This window comes from Bacillus rossius, chromosome 2, assembly GCF_032445375.1.
Source record: "Bacillus rossius redtenbacheri isolate Brsri chromosome 2, Brsri_v3, whole genome shotgun sequence".
Lineage (NCBI taxonomy): Eukaryota > Metazoa > Arthropoda > Insecta > Phasmatodea > Bacillidae > Bacillus > Bacillus rossius.
In genome coordinates this window covers 28,764,889-28,790,304 of record NC_086331.1, presented here as the reverse complement: position 1 = coordinate 28,790,304, position 25,416 = coordinate 28,764,889, and the positions used below count along the sequence as shown (strand labels likewise).

At 35.3% G+C, this 25,416-nt stretch overlaps 1 protein-coding gene across 3 annotated transcripts in view; it reads right to left on the bottom strand.

The window, feature by feature from the left end:
- Window positions 1-23,040, bottom strand: part of LOC134529205 (DNA (cytosine-5)-methyltransferase 3A-like) — a 190,106-nt gene extending 167,066 nt beyond the window's left edge. For all 3 annotated transcript variants that reach the window (XM_063363064.1, XM_063363067.1, XM_063363069.1), the window contains exon 1: window positions 22,900-23,040. The gene's annotated coding sequence lies outside the window, so the exon portion shown is untranslated. The remainder of the gene's footprint in view (window positions 1-22,899) is intronic.
- Window positions 23,041-25,416: the final 2,376 nt, after the last annotated feature.

Genomic DNA, 25,416 nt, shown 5'->3' with positions numbered 1-25,416 from the left:
AAATAATGTCAGCAAATAATCTGGTAGTCCATCATGCAGAAAGTCTCTTGAAAAACATGACAACAAATAGAGCTGAGTCTTTTAATAATACAGTTGCAAAGTTTGTTAGTGGTAAAAGAGTCAACTTTTCTCTCCGTGGTGGATACCTTACCAGAAGTGAACTTTCCGTGATTTCGTGCAATGCAGATGGTAACGAACAAGCCGAAATTCACAAAAAATTCACAAATCACAGTCCTGGTGAATATTCAAAAAAATATTTAAAAGCAAAAAATAAATCTGCTGAAAAAAAGAAAAAAGAGGCGCTTGGAAAACCCCACAAAGAAGACTAAAAAGAAAATTAACTTTTCAGAAGACTCACATTATGCAATGTTTCTCAGATACCAGATATGAATCCTGAAGAATACGAAAAGAAAAAAGAAGAATTTTTGAGAGCACTGCAGTGTGACAGCAAAAAAATTCAGGATATCCAGTCATCAACCACTGGACAAAGGCACTGTATCTTGTGGAAATATGAAAGAGCAAAGTGTCTGACGGCTTCAAATTTCGGAAAAATATGTCGACTGAGAGAAACAACACCGCGCTCTAAAACAGTTCAATCTATTTTATATTCAACCTTCTCTGGAAACAAAGCAACTAAATATGGAATTGAGAACTAACCTCATGCAGTCACTCAGCTGGAACAGGAGCTGGTCTTAGTCATAATTCCTTCAGGACTTTTCATTGACGAAAATATACAATTTCTAGCAGCATCGCCTGATGGGCTCATTGGTAGTGATGGCATCATTGAAATCAAATGCCCTGCAACTGCCAAGACTATGCTTCCTGAAACGGCAATTCTGGAGAAAAAAATTAATTTTTGTGAACTGAAGGATGGAAAAATGCATCTCAAGATCGGTCATATGTATATGTACCAAATTCAGGGACAACTCCCTATTACAGGTCGCCAATTCTGCCTTTTTGTCGTTTGGACTCCAAAATGAATGCTTTTTCAGAAAATCACAAAAGATGACCATTTCTGGAAACGTTTAATGGAAGATAAACTTATACAGTTCTACATGAATTCATTACTGCCAGAATTGGTGGACCCAAGATACACCCACAATCTTCCCATAAGAGAGAACCTAAGTAAATAATAGGTACCAATTTTGTTCAGTATCGTCTGTGGACTATGTAAGAAGAACAATATTAAAAATTATATTATAAGTATATTTATAAATAACATACATATATATATATATTTAAGAAGGAAACAAAAACAATATGGAATTTCTTTCCATAACGGTGACAGTGAGTTAACACATTCATAAGCAGAGGGATTGTAATGGGATGAAAGTATTTATGATATTTACAAACAAGTTTTTGAAGATGTTATCAAGCTCGCAGCTCAATCTTACATTTTATTTGTCAGAACCACACTAACGTGTCATGATGTAGTCCTTCAATGAAGATATTTAGAAAACACAGCGGTTTAATTTCAACTTAAATATTGGGTTTTACAATGTACTTTTTATAGGACTAGTATTTATACAGGTAATATGCCAAGTGTCATTCTAATTGGGAAATGATGTTTAACAAGAAAACCAGTTTAAATGTGCTCGTGCATATGTGTGTGGTGAGTTTGAGAAAACTGAATGCAGAAGTTGATTTCAAACAGAACATGTAAAATTGGTATCTGCATAAATAAGAAAGTAAAGGTGTGGACATTGTTGGAAACAAATGTTTATTTTTGGACTGTATGTAAATACATTCAAAAATTTAATTCATCTTTAACACAGTTCTATATTTAAAAACAATTTTATTTTGTGGGTTATCTCTATGCATTATTTTCTCCTTCTATTTTGTTTGGTTTGTGATTTCTTAGGTATATTTCGAAGAAAGACTACCTATTGTTATTGAGGCCGTTTCCAAAGTGCGACTGCAGGAAAATTTTAAGATAATTTTTCGTTTAATGTTCTATAGATACCGAAGCCATCGTGAAATCAAACCTTTGTGTGTATATACATATATAATTTATGGACACGATACTGCCTTAATTGTGCACAAATCATTTCCAAACTGATAAATAAAATATAGTAATAAAATTTTGGTCGAATTCTTTAATGAGCATAATCCCACCAAAGGGGTAAAATGGGGAAGGTTTTGATTAACTTAATCGGTTTAAATCCCATAGTATGACAAATATTGCATCGTTTGAACGTATTATAACTCTTCGGAGTGATACCAAAAACCTTTGAATACATCTTTTGATACGACCAACCATAAATGCAAGGGTCGGAAAAAACATGAGTTTGAGGACAGAAAAGTTCGTAACTTCCTTAGTAGACACATCAAATCTGTTAGTATTGTTTGTAAATGTTATAATTTTTAACACAATTATTTGTCTGAAACAATTTTTGATAAGCCAAACGATCGCTCAAGGGGTTGTAAATAGCAAGGGTAGAAATATAAAAAAACTCAATTCCCATACCATGTACAATATTAAATACGTTCTTATTTATGGTAAAAACCTTAAAAAATGAATTATATAACAATTAATGTTAAATGTATATTATTTTTTATCTAAAACTTTGGTCCAAAACAATTTTTGGTTAGACCGCAAGAAGTTGAAAAAAAATGTCATGTGGAGATAAAAAGAACTAAACAAAACTTCCGTACCATGTACCTACATTATCAGTCATTCATATTTTTATTTAACTTTCTATATATTGTCAAGAACGTTTATATAAAGTAAAATATTATGTAACCAGTCATTACTGCAAGCCGTGGGAATAAAAATGGTTAAAAGACAAAAAAAATCGGAACTTTTTAGTTGATATACTATCAAAAATGAAATAATTTATTGCAAAATTCCTAAACATTATCCAAAACCTTTGGCTGAAACAATTGTCGATACGACGAACTATTTACAGTTATAATAGAGGTTGAAAAAAGTTTTATAGTTCCTATAAAATATGTTGAAATTTATTTTTTACTATCTTCATATTATCATAAACAATGATCCAGAGAAAATTTTTTTTGTGACCACTTATTAGTGCAAGGTATGAAAAGTAGTGTTGGAATGTAATAAATGTGTAGGCGTAATATGAAATGCATTCTATGTTATTCAGTCCTGGATGAATTGAACTAAATCTTGTAAAATAGTTTTGGGCCATGAAATAAGACAATGTTCATTCGATCAATTTTGAATATTGTAGAACGTACAGGATGCTTAAAAAATTTCAGAAGTTTTTTGAACATTTCATGAAGCGATAGGTACTTCTAAATCTACCTAAACCTGTAGTCTGTGCCGAGAGGGATGGATTTCGTTTACTCAATTTGTCATACTGGAAAAACTGTGTGGTGCAGTGCTTATGAAGAAAGTTGAATGACAAAAATTTATTTTGCAGCTGCCTTGAAGAAAATGTTTTTTGCTGTAAAGTATGTTTTTATTTTGTTACTTGAAGATTTAATATTATTGAATAAATATTTTTCTTTGATGATTTAGATACTTTTCATTTGTTATCAAACTTTTTAAAAACTTATCTACTTTTTATTTCATACCAAACATTCTTAAACTTAACAAAAAAAAATTCCATTATTAAACTAAAAATGTAACAGCCGTTAGTAAAAAATGTGTGCCTTTTAAATTATTTGTATTTAAAATATCCCTACAACTGATTTTAGTCTGGAAATTTGCCTGTTTGCCTACGTATTTTTGACACCCTTGTGACTGAATAAAACTGCCCGCGCCCTTTGTGCAGAAATGCTGTTAATTTAGTAACCGATCAAAATTTAAAAAATATATAGATAAAAATTAAGAAAAAGTTCAAAAGTTAAACATTTTTGGAATTAAATATATGTAAATTAAAATGCTCACTCACAGCGTGACTGTACTGGTAGCACCATAGAGGTTTTCAAGTAGTTTTGCGAATAACCAGGAAAACATCACATTGTAATCAACCATCAATGTAAAGAAGTGTCCAGACATGTATTTCTAAGTCAGTAATTCAGACAGAATTATTTTTTACGTATGCAGTCACATTTGTCTGTGTGACATATACACAATAACTTAGTGCTAACACGTTAACGCTGATAGGCAAAACGCCGTTAGGTTAGGCAAAATGCCGTTAGGCAAATCGCCATTAGGCAAATCGCCATTAGGCAAAACGCCGTTGGCCAAATCGTAGTTAGCAAAACGCCGTTAGGCAATTCGCCATTAGACAAAACGCCGTTAGGCAATTCGCCATTAGGCAATTTGCCGTTAGGCAATTCGCCGTTAGGCTAAACGAAGTTTTATCATCATAGTAATATTTTAGGCAAAACGCCATTAGGTAAAACGCCGTTAGGCAAATCACCGTCAGGCAGGACTCCATTAGGGAAAATGCCGTTAAGCAAATGGCAATTAGGCAAATGGCCATTAGGCAAATGGCCATTAGGCAAATGGCCATTAGGCAAATGGCCATTAGGCAAATGGCCGTTAGGCGAAATGACTTTAGGCAAATCGCCGTAACGAATTCATGTTTAGGCAAACCGCCTTTAGGCAAATCGTCTGTTACTCGGCTAAGGGATCGTCCATTAATCACGTGAGGCTCGAAAGGGGGGGAGGGGGTCGGGAAAAATCACGAAATATCACAAGGTGTAGAGAGATATCACGTGTATTTATTTTTTCGTGCAATTTCTACTAAACCGAAAAGCGACGCGTGACCTGACTCGCCGTAGCCAGGTACAATATCCCCGCCCGCCATGAACCACCCGGCTCGGCTTGCCAGTCGCCAGTAAGACTGTGATTTTGGCGCCGAATACATGCGTAAATCACATATAAGCCTTTCCTTTATTATTTTTATGTCAGTGAGAATAAACCTGCAACCTTAATGTGTGTCTGGACATTTTTATCACTGTGCTTAATTTTCCAGAATTAAATTAGATCATACCTATATTTAAAGATATTCTGAAATTTTTAAAAATATTTCGTTCCAAAAAAATACACGATTTATTGGGGGGGAGGGGGGTTAGTCTGAAACCTCACCACAAATCACTAGGGGGGAGGGGGGGTTAAGAATTTGCTAAAGCCTGCCCCACACGACACCCATTTCCTTAGCAGTTTTCATGTAATTTTTATGCTAGCGCGCCTGCTCCCGTGTGGGTAACATTTCAGCACCCTTCCAAAGGGTCTGGCTCTGGGTATAAAAGTTTTCATAACCGAAGTCTTAGCCAAAACCGTAATAGAACGTGTTCTATTTTTCTGCTATACCCACGAGCTGGAGCCGTCAAGATGGCGGACCCACGTGTTGCAATATAACCCCGTATATAGTCTGTATTGTCAACATTAAGGGACGTAACAAATGTAATGGTATGCCAAATGAAACTTTATAATAGTAAAACTACTATGGAATATATTTGTTAAGCTGAAATTGCCACAGAAAGAAGTAATAGGAAATTTTAAAATACGTTATGAAAATACGTTGCATTCTATATTACCCATTATCTCCTATCACATTCGTAGAAGTTGCAGTAGCGTAGTGGCGAAGGGCACGATGGCAGCGGTAGAAGGGTGATTTTGAATGTGGTTCGAATTCTCATCTGTCCAATTTTTTTTTAGTTTTTTTTAAATAACAGATAATAAAATTGTACATACTGTGCTTTCTGCAAATATAAATTATTAAAATTAATTTATTATATAATATTATTAACTACATTTAGGTGTCTCAGTCCATTGATTTTATTCATAGTACTACGTACCTAGATTTATTTTTACTTTTAAAAAAGTAAAGTAAAATCACATGTTCACAAATAATTTAAACCAAAAGTTAATTTTATAATTAAAACGCCAACGTTTATTAAGAAACGAGTGTCCATAAATTAATAATGAATAAACTGATACTTCATAGCGACACACCTGTGAGGGTAAAAAAAAACATGCAAAATGTTTTTCTTCACCTAAGATTTAAATTTATTACGCGGTATGTGCGTGTTTATTTGTCTCACTGGGTTACAAAAAATATTAGTTACAATTCCTCTAATTATGTAGTTAAATATATAAGTAATCAATAAATCTTATATATAACATATATGAATCGGTAGCATTTTTTTACTATTACAATGAAATTAGCTTGATTAACTGTATAATTAAATTAATATTAGAATTTAAACCGTACATAAACTACATTTAGTAAACCCAATGTCCCTTGTATCATTTAAATTTATATATTTTTAGATTTTGAAATTAACCTACAACTTAAAAATATATTTGTAATTCCAAAATTGCTCTTAATTTGTTTTTAAATACTAAACCAATTTTGTTATTTATTTGCAAATGAAAAATATAAGATAAAATATCAAATAATATTTCCGCAAGTTACATAATTTTTAACACAAACAGGTGTAACTTTCACTTTTTTTTCAGTATTTTGATAAGTTGACTACGACAGGTTTATCCTCCCCTGATATGTTTGCTTTGGTCGGCAACTGCGTTGGCTGGTTTTCTGTTAGCATTCTAGGTATCGTGTGTATGGAGTTAAGAAATCTTTCTGCGGTTCTGCTATACAAATTTTTATGAAAATTTTTAATACCCATGGGTATAACAGAAGTTATAGCAGAAAATGGGCATCGTGTGGGGTGGGCTTAAGAAAACATCACGTGATTAATGGACGACCCCTAAGATCCGGAGTTTCTCCCGATCGCGCAGAGAAAGAACACAACACAGGTAGTTCCAAAAATCCTCGATAGAGAGCACTAGCTGTAGGAATGAGCGATGGATTGGTGCCTTTTAGAAAAGGGAGGATGGTGTAGGAGTAGGAGAAAAGAAGGTGCTTTTCTCAGAATTCCTTATCGCCCAGCGGGTGTCATGTTCTTCGAAGGGTTAAAAGGGGGACGGGGGAAGGACAGGGGAAGGCTGGCTGCCTACTGCCTGCCTTGGAGAGCAGTAAGATTTCCGCTCGGTCTTCTCTGTAAATTCTCCCCAGACTTCATCGACAGTTTTATTTATTTATTTATTTATTTATTTATCGTCTTTATTGGTGGCGAAGTTAAGGCGGTACGCCTTCTCTTACACTTAACCACTTTTCTGCAATTACATCAAAGATTTGAATATTAAAAACTAAGCATGACATAGACTAAATATTAAGAGAACAAATTAAAATTTTAACTTAATGTTCAAATATTAACTATTACAAAAGATTCAACCATAACTAATTATAAAGTAATTAAAAACCTAGCATAGACATACGTAAAAAGGAAAGTAATTAAACATACAGCAAAAAGTATCAAAACCGAAAAAAAAAAAAAAAAAAACATTAGGTGCTACTACATTAAAACCAGTCACTCGCACATTCACACACAGAATCAAGCAGTAGGGTAGTAGTGAAGTGGTCATGGTAAGCAGTTGTTACAAATATGTTTTTTCAGCCTGTACTTAAAGGATGCTAGATTTTTTGTTTGCCTTGTCGCTTGGTCTAATTTATTCCAGAGCCTGCTACTCACGGTTGCAAAAGATCCCGACAGACATTTGGATGAGTGCACTGGGATAGATAGCATTGGGTTGCGTGTGGATCGCGTGTCATGGCTATGGTAACTATGTAGGTAATTAATACCGGCTGACATATAATGAGGTGATACCTGCTGCAGCACCTTATAAGCAAGGATAAGTATGTGCATTTTGCGTCTTTGTGCGAGAGTGAGCCATTTTAACTGCTGGTAGTATTGGGTTAGATGATCACGTAATTTAAGATTAAAAATGTATCTTACGCAGCAGTTTTGGAGCTTCTGTAGTCGCTTAGCTAGTTTATCTGTTAGATCAGGAAAGAGGACATCGCAGTAATCAAAGTGGGGCATAATTAATGTTTGAACAAGCATGGTTTTAATACTAAGTGGAAGCAAATTTTTTAACCGTCGTAAGCAGTGAAGGGAAAAATGTACCTTCTTACAAATTTGCATTATCTGCTCCCTCCAGGTTAAGGTTGTGTTTATCAGGACTCCCAGATTTCTTACGACGTTAGAGAACTGAATATCAACTCCTTGGAGCGTTAAGTTACAGTATTTGTTAGGAATTAATTCAGTGAGCTTTTGAGGAGAACCAATTAATATTGCTTGGGTTTTATTTGCATTCAGCCTCAAACCCTCAAACCCTCAAAGTGCGTAAGAGAATAAATATTACTATTTACGGTACGTTTCAGTTCAAAACCCGTAAGTAACAGTGTGCAACCCAGCAGAATTATAATAAATATCAATTTTGTGCATGTGTATGTAAACAAATATAAAGAACACTTCACATATACGATAAACATATTGTACGTTACCGCAGTGGGTTGGTGGCGAAACTCTCAGATTTTGTCTGTTCTGAAAGTTACGAATACAATTATTACATACAATGTATAATTCTGCCTGTAGTCTCTGAGGTGACAGGCCTAACAAAAACAGGTATATTATGTGGTTCAGCTCCTAATATCACTGAATCAGTTTCGACTGCATATTATTATGATTTTCATCCTGGAATGCAAAATGATTGAGCGTAGTTGAAATGATTTTTGGTGGGTGGGGATATCAGTTGTTGGATTGCTTGGAGAACTAGTTTTGTGAGATTTGCTTACTTATTTAGAAATATTCACATTATTAGAATACAAAAATATTTTATTGTAACTTGCAGTACTCCCGAGTACATAATTCTTGGTAATAGCTTACCTCAGAGTTTAGCAGGAATATAAATGTTTTATTTCATACAATGAAACCCTCAGAAACTTAATTAAATCATCGGGATTATTAAACATGAACTACTTTGAGTACACAACCACATTAAGTTGTTTAATATTTGTGCACATCGCAGTGACACCGCTATTTAATTATTTGTAATTTTAATTGTAACAAACGTTGGAGAACGGTGTTTTAAATATTTTGGTTGTGTAATATTTCTACGTGTAAAAGTTCAAACAAGTATTATGTTTTAACTGTTACAGTATCAAAAGTTCATTGAAAGGTTGTGTATGTTTTTTTCCATCAAAAAAGATTTTACTAAGTAAAATATCCTTCAAAAAGATATTTCACTTTTCTTATAATTGTGTTGTTTTAAATTATGTTTGAATCTTTCCTTCAGTTCAACAACTTAAGTAGATATAATAATTTCGCTATGAAATTTAATTCTTCATACATACTACAATTGATATTTTGAGATTATTACGAAAAATATATAATTTTATTTTAAATACATTTTTTGCAAACATACGGGTTTCAAATACCAAATAAAAACTTAAATTTGTCTTCTTTTTTCAATGGTTCTTACAATTAGGGAGATTGATTATATATATATATATATATATATATATATATATATATATATATATATATAATATAGGACACACGCCATTGCTGATTACAATGTATGTAATAAGAAACCTCAATAACAGAAAAGAAAGATAAATGTGCAAACAACCAGAAAACAAGGGGAAATTAGGGAACATCAAAACATTTAAAACCTAGAAAGAAAATTACGTAGAAATACTGTAGGGCCGCGACGTCTTGGCGGGTCGACTCCCTAGAGCTCAGCGACCTTGTAATCGACACGTCCCGCCTTGTCTGCTCCGCAGATAGCAACGGCCTGGAAGTCTTCATGCCGTTCCGAAAACATTAGTCGAGAACAATCTCACATCTGGTGCAACACAGCACAGATCTTAATGATACAAAGATGCGATAATGCTTTACGGTAATTTATTATTTAAAGGTAGTGCACTATTTGCTCGACTGGGCAGCTTAGTTAAACATAGCACAAAAATACCGAAACCAAAAAATTCAGCACAACAGTTGAAACGAGAAAAAAACACAGCAAAACGAAAAGACGAAACAAACAATAGGTTTCCAAAAACAGAAGAGAACGAAAAAAAAAACCACAAATGATAACAGCACAAAAATATTGAACCCAAAAAATTCAGCACAACAGTCAAAACGAAACAAAAACACGACAAAACGAAAAGAAACAAACAACAGTTTTACTCGAATTGATAATTTGCGTCGACATGCGAAAAACTGTAAAGGTGAAGTCCGTGTGCCTACTGTTGAACTAGCCGCAGAAATTACGACTCCTCAGTTTAGGTTGAAGGCTCGTGACCATACAAGCAAAAAAACAGATGCTCAGCAACCGATTGCTATGGCATTTGGACATGGAACTAAACCTAAGACCGTGTTCGGTGCATTACAGGTGAATGATAATGGCTTCTAGTTGGCGCAGTATGCATTTCGAGGAACATTGAAAGACTACTATTATCTAAAAAAGATAAGTGAGTGAAAATACATTTGTAATTTTCTTTACGATATAAGGCAGAACATAATCAGCTTACTGATGACGTAGCAACAAATGGTCCTTTGAAATATAACTTGTGGCTGGACTGTGTGTTATGGCAAACCATATCCGTTCGATGACAAAGTGAAGAAGTGTGCATTCAAGACATCGGCTGCAGTAATTTACAGTTCTGACGATGTGAAGCAAACTGTTAAACACGGTGTCCAGAAACTCTGTCAAGAAGAGGACTATGTCAGTAAAGGTTCTGGCTGGTCTCTGTCTAGTATAAACCAATTAGAGCTAAGAATTAGTCATTTCACGTCTATGCAGACCTAAATGTATATAAGATTACTAACCTTCGCAGGGTGATCCTATAGTAGAATAGAAATTAAGTAATACATATTACGTTTGTAAAAGAAACTATGGTGTTTTATTTCTCGAACCTGTCACTATTATGCTAAATTGATGTTATATTAAATTAATTTTATATCGTCCAGGGATCGAACCAAGTTTAGAATCAATCATTACTTTAATGAGTGAATTTTTGATGAATTTTGGATCTTTTCCCGAATCTCTAGCTAAATAATTACACGATTCTAAGATGGTGTCCAAATTTCAAGATGGCGGACACCTCAATAATAATAAATGATTACTGCACTCTAGCGGGTAAGAATTAAACAAATATGATGGTAATGCACTATCAGACAAGTACACACACACAAGATGGCATCCTCCAGCAGATGAAAACAAGATGGTGGCAATGTCCTCTAGCAGGTGGTAGATCCTGGTAGCGAGTACTGAACACAAAATTGCAGATATAAGATGGTAGTCAAGGTCAAAGTTCAAGGTCAAGGTCAATTTTAAGGTCAAGGTCAATTTTAAGGTCAAGGTCAATTTTAAGGTCAAGGACAAAATTTAAGGTCAAGGACAAAATTTAAGGTCAAGGACAAAATTTAAGGTCAAGACCAATGTTAAAGGTGAAAGTTCAAGGTCAAGGCCAAAGTTCAAGGTCAAAGTTCAAGTTCAAAGTTCAAGTTCAAGGTCAAAGTTCAAGGTCAAAGTTCAAGTTCAAGGTCAAAGTTCAAGTTCAAGGTCAAAGTTCAAGTTCAAAGTCAAAGTTCAAGGTCAAAGTTCAAGGTCAAGGTCAAAGTTCAAGGTCAAGGTCAAAGTTCAAGGTCAAGGTCAGAGTTCAAGGTCAAAGTTCAAGGTCAATGCCAAAGTTCAAGGTCAAGGCCAAAGTTCAAGGTCAAAGTTCAAGGTCAAGGCCAAAGTTCAAGGCCAAAGTTCAAGGTCAAAGTTCAAAGTCAAAGGCCAAGGTCAAAGGCCAAGGTCAAAGGCCAAAGTTCAAGGTCAAAGGCCAAAGTTCAAGGTCAAAGGCCAAAGTTCAAGGTCAAAGGCCAAAGTTCCAGGTCAAAGGCCAAAGTTCAAGGTCAAAGTTCAAGGTCAAAGGCCAAGGTCAAAGGCCAAAGTTCAAGGTCAAAGTTCAAGGTCAAAGTTCAAGGTCAAAGGTCAAAGTTCAAGGTCAAAGGCCAAAGTTCAAGGTCAAAGGCCAAAGTTCAAGGTCAAATGCCAAAGTTCAAGGTCAAAGGCCAAAGTTCAAGGTCAAAGGCCAAAGTTCAAGGTCAAAGGCCAAAGTTCAATGTCAAATGCCAAAGTTCAATGTCAAATGCCAAAGTTCAAGGTCAAGGTCGGAGTTCAAGGTCAAGGTCGGAGTTCAAGGTCCAAGACCAAAGATCAAGGTCAAAGGCCAAAGTTCAAGGTCAAAGGCCAAAGTTCAATGTCAAACACCAAAGTTCAAGGTCAAAGTTCAATGTCAAACACCAAAGTTCAAGGTCAAAGGCCAAAGTTCAATGTCAAATTCCAAAGTTCAAGGTCAAAGCCAAAGTTCAAGTACAAGGCCAAACTTCAAGTTCAAAGGCCAAACTTCAAGTTCAAAGGCCAAAGTTCAAGGTCAAAGTTCAAGGTCAAGGCCAAAGTTCAAGGTCAAGGCCAAAGTTCAAGGTCAAAGCCAAAGTTCAAGGTCAATGCCAAAGTTCAAGGTCAAGGTCAATGCCAAAGTTCAAGGTCAAGGCCAAAGTTCAAGTTCAAGGTCAATGCCAAAGTTCAAGGTCAAAGTTCAAGGTCAAAGTTCAAGGTCAAAGGCCAAGGTCACAGGCCAAGGTCACAGGCCAAAGTTCAAGGTCAAAGTCAAAGGTCAAAGGCCAAAGTCAAAGGCCAAAGTTCAAGGTCAAAGGCCAAAGTTCAAGGTCAAAGGCCAAAGTTTAAGGTCAAAGGCCAAAGTTCAAGTTCAAGGCCAAAGTTCAAGGTCAAAGTTCAAGTTCAAGGTCAAAGGCCAAAGTTCAAGGTCAAAGTTCAAGGTCAAAGGCCAAAGTTCAATGTCAAATGCCAAAGTTCAATGTCAAATGCCAAAGTTCAATGTCAAATGCCAAAGTTCAATGTCAAATGCCAAAGTTCAATGTCAAATGCCAAAGTTCAATGTCAAATGCCAAAGTTCAATGTCAAATGCCAAAGTTCAATGTCAAATGCCAAAGTTCAATGTCAAATGCCAAAGTTCAAGGTCAAAGGTCGGAGTTCAAGTTCAAAGGTCGGAGTTCAAGGTCCAAGACCAAAGATCAAGGTCAAAGGCCAAAGTTCAAGGTCAAAGGCCAAAGTTCAATGTCAAACACCAAAGTTCAAGGTCAAGGTCAAAGATCAAGGTCAAAGGCCAAAGTTCAATGTCAAATGCCAAAGTTCAATGTCAAAGCCGAAGTTCAAGTTCAAACGCCAAACTTCAAGTTCAAAGGCCAAACTTCAAGGTCAAAGGCCAAACTTCAAGGTCAAAGGCCAAAGTTCAAGGTCAAGGTCAAAGTTCAAGGTCAAGGCCAAAGTTCAAGGTCAAGGCCAAAGTTCAAGGTCAAGGCCAAAGTTCAAGGTCAAGGCCAAAGTTCAAGGTCAAGGCCAAAGTTCAAGGTCAATGCCAAAGTTCAAGTTCAAGGCCAACATTCAAAGTCAAGGCCAACATTCAAGGTCAAGGCCAAAGTTCAAGGTCAAGGCCAAAGTTCAAGGTCAAGGCCAAAGTTCAAGGTGAAGGTCAATTTTCAATGCCAACAGTCGAGGTCAAAGGTATGATGAACAGAAAATTACACTAACATGATGTTAACACACTTGGTGGTGGGAGGTCAGTCTGCAGGTGGTTTCTGTGTAGGAAGGATCTCTCGGTTTTTATTTTTGCTCTTACCAGTTTCGAACCTAGGACAGGAATCGATCTAATCAATCAGTACATTAATAAGTTATTTTGGTGAATTTTGAACTTTTTTATTAAATCGGATAATAAATAAAGATTTTCCAAGATGGCGTCCGTAACGATAATTGATACAGTGGTGACACAATTCAAAATGTCGGGTGTGGTGTAAGACATTTTTATTACTTTTTATTGAGAATTTTTTTAATATATTAATAAATTACTGTTTTAACCGCGCCGGGAATCGATCCGAGGACCAAGTCGTTTAAGTATCTAACTATTTGAAGTAGGCAAATTTCAAAAAAAAAAAAATTTAATTTCTAGCATTATAATTTCAGATTTTCATGATGGCTGCCGTAACGAAACATGCAACATTTATAGAATCCTATATGGTGGGCGTAACGAAAAGTGCAACGATGACACATACTCATCCAAGATGGCAGGCATAACAAAACATGCAACATTTATAGAATTCAATATGGCGTTCGTAACGATATGTGCAACGGTGGTTTTTAAGTAATATTTTATTAAATTTTAATTAATTTTTTATATAAATTTTAGAACTTTTTTATTAAAATAGTTTCTTAATTTCGGATTTTTAAGATGGCGGACATGACATCATACTAGATGACGATAAAAATACTTTGACATAAGTGGTGGGAGGTTAGTCTGCCGGTGGCTTCCGTGGAGGATCTCTGACACATTTTTTTTGTCCTCGCTGGGTTTGAACCGAGGACTTCGAGCATCATGGTGTTAGAATGTTTTTTTTAAATATTTTATTAAAAAAATTTTAATTGAATTTTTTTATTAAAATCAGATAATAAATATATATTTTCAATATGGCGGTCGTAACGGAAATTGCAACGGTGATGTCATAATCCAAGATGGCGGTCATAATCCAAGATGGCGGTCATAATCCTAGGTGACGTCAGAGGCTTATCAGAGGCTGTAGACCTGGATGCTTAAGCCTTTGCACTATCCAAGTCATTTAGTACACTTTTGATGTCCTCGTAATGTTCGTTGTAAAACAGTACAGCTTCGATCCATGTACCCAATCGAGTTACCACTGGTTCAGGAGGTAAAGGGATATTTGGCAGTTATTCTTTATAAGCCTTAATGCAAGCAGGTGCCTTAAGTAACACTTTTTTTGTTGAAATCAGTTTGTTCACGTTTCCGAACGTGGATCGTACTTCTTCAGTGAGTCGATGTACTCCATGAGCAAAGCACGTCACATGAATCAAATTGGGATAAAATACTTGAAGGGCTTTGGCTGCCTTGTTCATACAGGGAGTAGCATCTGAGAGAAATATAAACACTATCATCTGCAGAAGTTTCAGGAAATATTTTTTTCAATACCCTCATTCACAAATCTGGTGATTGTTGAATGATTTATCTTTTCTTTCTTTGCAGGCCACCAGATAGGAAGCAGAAGGCTCTAGTCTAAATGAACCGACAATTAAATTCGCAATGTAGCGGCCACAACTATCGATAGTTTCATCAGCTCAAATCCAAATAATGCTATCCTGAAGTTCATTGCGTATTTCTTCCACAACATTTAGGTAAAGTGTTGGTATGTAATGTTTACGCAAAGTTGATTCGTCTGGTATATTTTGATTCAAGCAATATTTTCGCAGAAAAATTTTGAATGTAGAATTTGTAAGTTTATGAAGAGGATTATTAATCGCAAGCAATGCTTCATATAAATTCATATTAAATATGTTTTTTGTTTGCCTTCTGAAGTAGAATTACTGCTACTTGCCGCTGTTATAAGTTTTTGTTTTAGGCCTTTATTTTGTTATCCTGCGACATGAAGATTTGTCTTGACATGAAAGTAAATTTGAAATTTTTTTGCACATGGAATTGTTTTCTCGCAAACTCGACAATATAGTACACTTCCGTCGTATGTAAATATTTTAGGATAGTCAGCTATCCACGAATTAATACTTTTTTTTCGGGTGGCATAGTACACTTTAAACCTTGCAAAAACAAATAAAACACTACACAAATGCAATGAGAGCGCGTCAACAATAACATGCGTAATTTAATTGCCTAGTGATAAAGGTGTACGGTTATGCAAATACATATGCAAATATGCGATTGCATATAATCCGGTCTCTACTCACGACATACAGTTTAATGAGTAATAGTGTATGTCCGAAACTACATCTTGAATTAATTTACCTATTATTTAAAATGTTTGTCGGTTGAAATTTTATTCACTGAATTACACTGCTTTTGAAATTCACTTTGATACTGACTTTCTGTAAACAGAGTTGTGTTTTGTTTTATGTGTATATTTGTTTACACTTATATTAACAAGGCACAAGTATAAGTGCAGAAAAGCTTACTCAAAAGAGGAACATGTTTCTGTAACAATAAGTGTCCAGAACGTAGGGTTGCCAGATTTGTTTAGACAAAAAAAAATTATTTTACAAAAATTACAATGGCAGGAGTTTCAAAAAGCACTTAAGGGATCGTCAGATAGCCTAAAAATGTATTTTCAAGCATTATCTTTGTAAACGAGTTTCCGGAGGAGGGACTGGCTTCTTTCTGCCCTCCCCTTCCCACACTGTCTACACCCATGGTAAATGTGTAAACAAAATCACTTGTAGTTACACGCACTAGTACACGATATATTACTCAAAAGACGTGAATTAAAAATTTCGTAACTGTAATTTTTGATAGTTGTACTTATAATATTAGGTGTCAATAATTTTTCAAGACATGTGATGATAGCCTACATGGAGTACTATAGTCTGAAACTATGTATTTGTAATGTTATGCAATGATCGTGCACTCACGCCTGTAGCATGAGGCATCACTACAAGGCAATCTGAAGATTGAAAAGATACATTATCGACGTCTATGGACCGAGCTATAAGACACTAGATTTGTATCCCAGAGAACACTTGTTCAAATCCCGGCTGACCATTGTCATATCGTTTTGACGTGAAGCGTCTTAAAAATCACAGCGAAACATATGGGTAACTCTATAGGCTTCGGCCTGAGACGCATTTAAGAGTCTTCCCTACATAGACCTCCCAAATAAACTTAGTTTTAATTTAGGCTAGGCAAAAAATTTCTCTTCAGTGGAGCTCACGACCCAGACGTGATAACGCGTTGATTCGTGTGTTTATGTATAGAGACCCGACAACACTGGGCAATACAGATTGTACGTTCACCAAAAAACATTAATTTTGATATTATGTCTTCGGTACTCATTTATCATATCACAGGCCAATGTTAAACACTTTCGTAGGATATTAATTGAAATTAATAGTAAGCTACCATTTAGTGTCTGTTTTGAATTAAAATATTTAGTAAGTACGTAGTGAATGTATCGTTTGTATTGTTTTTATTTCAAACCATTACACTAAAAGCTATTCGCTGACATAGAAGTTTCACGTGAAACCAACGGCCGTGAGTCTCGATACAGCCTCACCGATTTTTTTAGAAAATTGGTAGGATGGTTTCTTACTGTAGGTCAGGCTAATTTCTTTCACATTCTCGCTCTACTGTGGTGTTGTGTTTTGCCGTCTGCATTGACCTCGCTATTAATATGTTTACGGACAAGCAAGCATTTCAGAATAAGAAGAAAAATAATAGCGGAAATAGGCTATTCCCCTGGTAAACAAACATAAAAATGATTTCAAGGCTTTCATAAATTCTGAAATGATTTCGTAGTCATTGACGCAGTTAAAATATAGGCCTAATGTCACAACTACTTAATCAATAAAACTTAAAACAGCAAACATGAATTGCTCTCACTATTCCGTATTTGCAGTTGTGATTGTTTTTAACTATTCTTAATGGCAATTGTTTGTCTGGACAACTATACGTTGAAATACTCTTCTAAGTTTTCACATCACGTGCAATAAACATAATGCTGGAATCACAACATCCTGTAACAGCCCCGAGATGACAAAAACACCACCACAGCTATTAAGAAAAGTAGATCGTAGTGAAGTCAGTCCACGAAAAGTGAACCCCAACAGTCCATCAGAAACATAATGTAGGTATTATTAAATATGTAGTAACGTAAAGGTTTATTTTTGTGAAATAATTCATACTTAGTTTAATTTATCGTTCTTTTGATAGACATGACGCAAAATAAACTCAATTGAATTGCCACCTCAGTACTATAGATGACTATACACCTGATGGTGATAATATGTCGTGGCATTTTAAACACATGATATAAATCATGCAATATTTTACTTACTTAACCGTCGGTTGTCCGGGAAATGTGATTTTCGGTCACTAGATTGCATTTCATTTCAACTAGTGACCTGGAGTTAAAACAATTAGAATCACAAGACTTTGTATACTACTTATTTATACGAATTATTTATAAGATAATAGACAACTTACTCATGTCGTTCGAGTATTATGACTGTATGGTCGCGTTTTAACTTATGGTAGTTTTCCATTATCGCACTTTTCCGTCGCCCCCCGGCAGAATTCTTCCAGTATGGCAGTCTTCCAGTATGGCAGTCTTCCTTCGCCCCCCGGCAGAATTCTTCCAGTATGGCAGTCTTCCAGTATGGCAGTCTTCCAGTATGGCAGTCTTCCTTCGCCCCCCGTCAAAACAGGAGGAAATGTGCCAAAATAGAAAACTACCATAATTTTTATTCTTACAGATCGTGGTTATAAGTATACAGTGCTGCTTCCTATAACCCATTTTTGGAAACATTTGTTTCTCTTAGTGCGCGATCTGTTGAGTTGATTTATGACTGCAACTACAGAAAGTCATCATCAGAAGCGCTATCTGTAACCTTTTAAGTTAACCTAAGAAACAGCTAGGGGGTTAACAGCACTACCTAGCGACGTAATCTTTACACTACTTCGAGAGAAAAGCAGCTGTACTAATTCCATAGTGTGTATATAAAAATATGGCAGAATTCCACCTCGCCCTTTGAAACTATAGCAGTTTTCCGTTATGGTACTTTTCCGCCTTTTTAGAAGAGGCCAGGCGGAATACTTCCATTATGGTAGATTTCCAGTATGGTAGTCTTCCATTGCCATTCTTACATTAATAGCAGATATTTTTGATGATTTTTGTTCCGAATTTCTAGGTTAATTATTACGCATTTCCAAGATGGTGACCAATTTGTCATTATCGGCTTATTGGAGGCTGGTGGACAAGGTACTTAAGATGATTTTAGAATTTTTCGCCATATTTTATTGAATAAATATTTTTTACCTAAATTTGCCTTTTTTAATCGTCCAGGGATCGAATCAATTATGGATAACGATAGAATAAAATATTATTTTAATAATGATTTTAATAATTTTTTTAGGCTTCTTGAAATTTTCCCCGAAGAATTTATAGCTAAATAAATATCAGTTTTTTCCTTGATAGCAGCCTAGATGGCCGACAAGATGGCGAGCGCCCTGACAGTAAATCATTAATACACTCTAGCAGTTAAAAATTATACTAACATGGCGGTAGCACCCTCTAGCAGACAAAAACAATGTGTCGGCTCCGAGATGGAGGCCTTCAGCATAAAAAAACATGATGGCAGACATGACATCATACTGGCTGACACAATATATTCCTTGGCATTAATGATGGGAGGTTAGTTTGTCGATGGCTTCGAAGGAGGAAGGTTCCGTCGCCATTTTTTTATCGCCAAGTTCGAACGAGAACTCCATGATGTACATGGATTTATTATTTTTAATGTTATTAAATTTGTTTAAATAATTTTAATTAAATTAAAATGTTTTCCCGAATTATTTGAATCGTAACGGATTTTAAAGATGGCGGACATTACATTATTCAAGATAGCAGAATTTTCTTTATCAGAATATTTATTAATTAATTTTTGAATTTAAAAAATTTCAATAATTCCTAGCTTAATATTTATGGATTTTCAAGATGGCAACCGTAACAAAAATTGAAACGATGTCATCACAATTTAAAATGGTGGTCTCCAGCAGACTAAAATATGGTGGGCATGAACTCAAGAGGCTTAGGGCTTGTTTTTAGGATTCTTAAACCACTGTTAGGGATTTTCAAGCATGTGGCTTTTTTGAAAACTAAAATAGGGATTTTGTCCTCAATACGAGAATTTTTCCCTCAAAAATAAAAGTTTTTATTTTTCCGAATTTTAGAATTTTGCTGAATTTAAAAAAAAACTGGAAAATTTTGGTGCATTTTTGGCAAATTTTGAAGGTCAAGGTCGATACAATTCAAGACGGCTGTAGTGACGTCACAATCCAAGATGGCGGTGGCTCCTCACCGAAAATCCTGTCCTCGGACCTACTTTACTATACTACTCACAAGGTTTTATTTTACCCAAACAGCGTGCCAGCTGAGTTTGTCCTGTCATGCGTTTTGGCCTATTATATTTAAAATGGGACGTTTAATGTTTAAGGCCGCGTTTATAAACGACGCAACGATTGCTGCGTCACAACACATAACCAAAGCAAGAAAATCACGCTAATCACAGTCGTTTATAAAGCAAGCATGTTTTAAGATGTTATTAACTTTTAACTTAAAACTGCAAAACAGTAGAAAAAAATTTCTACCTTGGGCTTAATTTTATTACTCACATCAATCATGGAAACAAAATGTGTCAATAATTTAATTTAAAAGCGTTAATTTCTTTCAATGTGTGAAGTTTAACAAGTGAAAACATAAGTATAGGTATAATGAAAAAAACATTATAGGCTTCTATGTACATAACGGGTTAGTGTTCGGAACACTAGGAATTCTTCCAACATGGCCTTTGAAAACTCAAGACAAAACGCAAGAAAATTGTAAGTTGAACAATACCTGCGTTGCGTTATTGCCCCTTGTGTTCTTTATAAATGGTATCCTGATAAGTGGTCGCTGAACAGTTTGCGTCTTGCTTAGTTTATAAAACAGGCCTAAGGACAGGGGCGCAGGAACCGGGGGGGACAGGGGGGACACGACAGGGGGGACGTGTCCCCCTGAACTTTTTGGGTGGAGGGGACTGTCCCCCCCAACTTTCTAGACCGTGATATTTTTATTTCATAATATTATTCTGCCCAACTTTATTTGTAATTTCTTCACTCTCAAATTTTATCTTAAGGAAACAATAATTTTAACACCGATGTATCCAATGGTTAGATACAAAAACTGCTTAAAAAGCGCTATTTTGCACTTTTAAAATCAAATTTTTCCGGTGGAGGACCCTCGGACCCCCCGTCTTAGTAAGAGGGGAATGGGTTTACATGACATTAAAATCATTATTTGTCCCCCCCCCCCCAACTTTATGAACACAGCTACGCCAATGCCTAAGGCCCGTTCTACAATGACACGGAAACGGAGACGGATCACGTAAACGGAGATGAATCTCACGTAAGCTGAGCTCTTCCATTTACGTTGCTCCGTGCGACCAATAGAAGCAGAGTACTTGGCTGCGGTGGTATCCATGTTTATGTTCTAAACACATCAAAAAAAATTTCAACTACAAGAATATCTCGTGATCTGTATTAAGAATATCTCGTTTTATATTATTACCGTCTTTGTGGTTTATTTTTATCATATACGTATGTAAATTATGCCCATGCTATGATTTCGTAGCATAACAAACCTATATTTTTTAGTTAAATAATTATCGTGTACTGTTTCTGTATCGTGTACTTTTTATGTTGTATGCATTGCGTTAGTATATTGTTAGTTTATAACATCACTGCATGTAATCCTGTAAATTAATTAGAGCATCACTGCCAAGAACTCTGAAACACTACTTCTCCGAACAATTGTAATAAATATTCCCCACAACCACTCCTGCCAAAGAATTGACATTTGTACAGTTTCTGTACGTGAGCTTTAGCTCATTGTGGAAGCAGCAGACGCGATGGTGAAATGTTCTGGGAGATCAGTCTCCGTTTACGTGCCATTGTAGAAAGGGTCTAAGGCCGGCTTGCACAGTCGTGACTTGAGAAAAAGTATTTCTCCATTTTATTAACCTGCAAAGTTTTTACTTATATTTTACTTACCTGACTCTGCAAGCGGCCCTTAAGATTCACAAACTTATTACTGGGCAGCTTGAGCACGTGGTATATGTATTCGTTTCCCATGCACTGCAGTAATTTTGTCGATGAAAGCTGCTTAATTTTAAATATACACATGTATTAAAAATCTCAGCGTTTGTGTTTTATATTCATATTTTCGTTCGTCAAATGGAGAGCATAGTTTTAAAAGGACGAGAGAACACATGCGTGCAAAAGAGAATGATAAGCTAAGTAAGTATATTTAGCTTGACTTAAAAAAGCTCTCTTTATAGAAAGCTTTTTTGAGCTCAATACTCGATCTAAATACGTGCCAATACACAGGCGACTGCAATAAGCATTGCATCAAATTTCCATTGATACTAGCGGCAATGCACAGTTGTTTACTTTTACCTTTATCAATCTTTATCTATGCCCTTGATTTCTTCTCCCTTTGCTGGCTATATGTAAGTTAACTGCAAATATATTTTATAGCCAGTGCCCCTGTTCACTCTTTATATCTATTTACTTCAAACAATAAAGCAAGTCGTACAGCATCAAATAAACTACCTAGGTAATTAGAAGGGTAAGTAGCTTCGAGGAGTACATTCTAGATTTAAGTACATAAGCAAATGACATCGAACACATTACGGAGACCTCTCACAAAGTGCTCACAAAACACTGTTCGTTATTCAAGTGATTTCGATTGACTCTAACAGGTCAGAGATGTTTTCATAAACGATAGTACCAAGCAAGTATTTAAGTGGTTCGTAGTCCATTAAAATCTTGGTAGCGTATAACCTTTCAATCAATAACCTAAGCGTTGTTTTTTTTATTATTATTCTGTCTTCCCAGCGCGTAAAAAAAAATTCAAAACAATGGAATGTGAAAATAATAACACAAGAAATGCATTTTTTTGATTGGCAGAATATCCAAAAAGTTGTGTTCCAAATGACCAGCACTCATTCCCACAATTCCTTGCACACTCCACAAGCTCTTACCATTGTAAATGTAATTTTTCAGGAAAAAACATTTCTAATACTGGAAATAATATTACCACTTTATAAAATTTTCTGACTGTACTGACATTACTAAGAGTCCAAAACGTCTTTATTAACAACATCTAATAGTATCAAAACGTTAAGGTTTTATCGTTCGGCTCGTTGAATTGCGCCGAGACGTAAATTAAACAAATTTTGAGACGGCGCACAGAGCGTGCTTGTAACTCACACTCGCAACACGTAATCGCACTCCATCATAACATGCAACAGCACACAGCTGATGTCGCTTCCAAGCTCGAACGCTCCAGCGTGAATATTTGTTTGTTTGTAACTAGGTCTACGTCGCACTATTATGCAGTGAAACTAACGGTGGCGGGATTCCCAACATTTAATTGAACCCCGAGCCGTATGACAGAGCGAATACATCAAAACAAGAGTAGGTTTGTAGTGACACAATAACACACTCCACTCACCGTTAGTCTCTGCCGCCTGGTTGGACGGTTACTATTCCCTACCGGGATTCCTCCGGCACAGTACGGAAACTGTTTACTGTGTGACTTCCTTTGTCGAACGCACGACCCGTTTTCACGTGGCAACGTGGCTGTCGCTTGCAGCCGTCTAGGGGGTGGTTAGCGAAAGAGGGGTGGGTGAGCGCTAGCCGCGCGCTGATTGGTTCCTGTGCGCAGAAGAGAAAGTGCGTTGTTGCTGACTCGCTGCTGGCCTGTTTGGTGCGTTTTACGTCGCACGGAAGTGGCGGATACAGGAATTTTTTTCGGGAGTGTATTTGAAAAAAAAAAAAAAATAAAAAATTATAATTTGTGTATTCAAAAACAAGGGGTTTGGACAATTACATTAACATTCTTATCATGCATTAAAGTAACATTATTTTGTTTTATATACCTATTTGATTAATTTATTATTACTTATCAGATCTTTAGTTAGTTATTATTAACATAATTATTGATCTCGCTAATCCAGTAGCTACAAATGAAACAAGTTCGTTATTTTTTTAAATATTTAATTCGGTTTCAAAATTATCAATCATTACCTACTATTACACTGTATCAAATTGTATGTACCTACAGATAATAAATAAATTTTTATCATGTTTGCAAAATATTTTACGTTCGCAGTGTAATATTAATACACAATTAGTATCCAATTACTCTAATAACAATGAATAGTTCAAAAATATTTATAAAACTGCACAACCATTGGCCAAGCATAAATCTGGACTAATTTTTCTCTTAAGCTGACTTTAATTAATAGTTTGACATCTCATATATTGTTTTAAGTAAAAATTTGAAACGTTACACTAGGAATCCATCAAATCAGTGGCGGATTTACACATTTGCCGCCAGTAGGCTACCGTATTCAAATTTTGCCGCCCTTACCAAACTCTTCAATTCGATACCTTAGTTCACAATCATATTAATTACAATTTTTCGTCAATGAAATTGCAACTTTATGATTTGTACACTATCGTCCTAATTACGCCACCTTTTTCCCTTTATTAGTATGATTGTGAACTAGGGGATCGATGTGTCATTTTCTAGGTTTTTTTTACAACCCAACGATTTAATTAATATTGCACAAGAAATAGCTTTTAAGTATATTTCTTAACCATTAAAAAGTTAGTTATGGACTACTAATAAGGCGGGGTAAGGTATGCCTTAATACTACTTACACAATAATATACATTCGGTAAACGTAATTAAATAATTTTTATTGAGCTTGCTTACAATTTTATATATATATATATATATATATATATATATATATATATATATATAATTATTTGGCAACAATCCGGCTGATGGTGACGATGAAATCCATTTAAATAAGTTATGAAAGTTTTACAATACCTTTTTGCGCGATTTTATGTTAGCAAAATGATCAATTATATCGTCGTATGAAATCTTGTTCATTCCCACATAGCATGAAAGCTTGCAGCAAGCTTGTCTGTTAGCTTGAATTTGGCTTTCTATGCAAGCTTGAAGCATCAAGCTTGATTCAAGCTTGATTCAAGTGCTCTGTCATCCATTGCGACCTACACTTGTTTTCGGCAAGCTTGCCAAAGGCATGAATTAAACTTTCCATGCAAGCTTGACGCATCAAGGTTGAGTCAAGCTTGATTTAAGTCATCTGTGATCTATATCGATCTTTTTTTTTTTTTTTTCGTAATGCTTGCCGAAGGCTTGAATTTGACTTGCCGTGTTGCAGCCCTGTTGCATCCTGGGAGTTTAGTATTTTTGTTTCCGTTTCCAAGTTCCTTTATTTTTTTCTGGCCAGCGCTGAAATAATACTCCATATTGCCGAAGTTGTATAAGGCTATCAAGGAGAATACAATTCTTGTTGTACTTAACATGTGTTTATTCGAAAATAGGTCTGTTTTATAAATATTGTTTTTTTAGATTGGATGGTCGTTTTGTTTGAATACTTTCATTTTATTTGGAAAAAAAAAACAAATTAATAATGAAATAACCTTTTATCTAGTTTACATTAAAAATGAGCAAACCATATGTTTTAGGCCTTCAATTTTTTTCTCTTTTAGAAACCTTTATGAATTAATTTATTTCGTGAAACTAATTATTGATAGTTGTGTTTAAAAATAATGCAGGTTAAGGTAATAGAAGTTTTGTTAAAAATATTTTGGGTACGGTTATAGAAGTTATGTTTAAAAATAATGCAGGTTACGGCTTTTTTGTGTTGAATGGCCCGGCTATGGGCATATTAATTCGACACATGATAGTTAAATTAATATGATTTAGATTTATCCTTCCTTATGATAGTTATACCCATAAACCGTTACTTATCAAGGCACTAACACATCGGCCTAGCCAAGGTGTTACAAACTTAACCCCCATGAAAGGGTACCTATTACAATAGGCCTGCTTCAATTCGTTAACAATTAGTTTACTGTTTTAACATAAGTTTTTGTACATTAGTACTAACATTAAATTAAGAGAATGGTTAGATAACTTCATTAA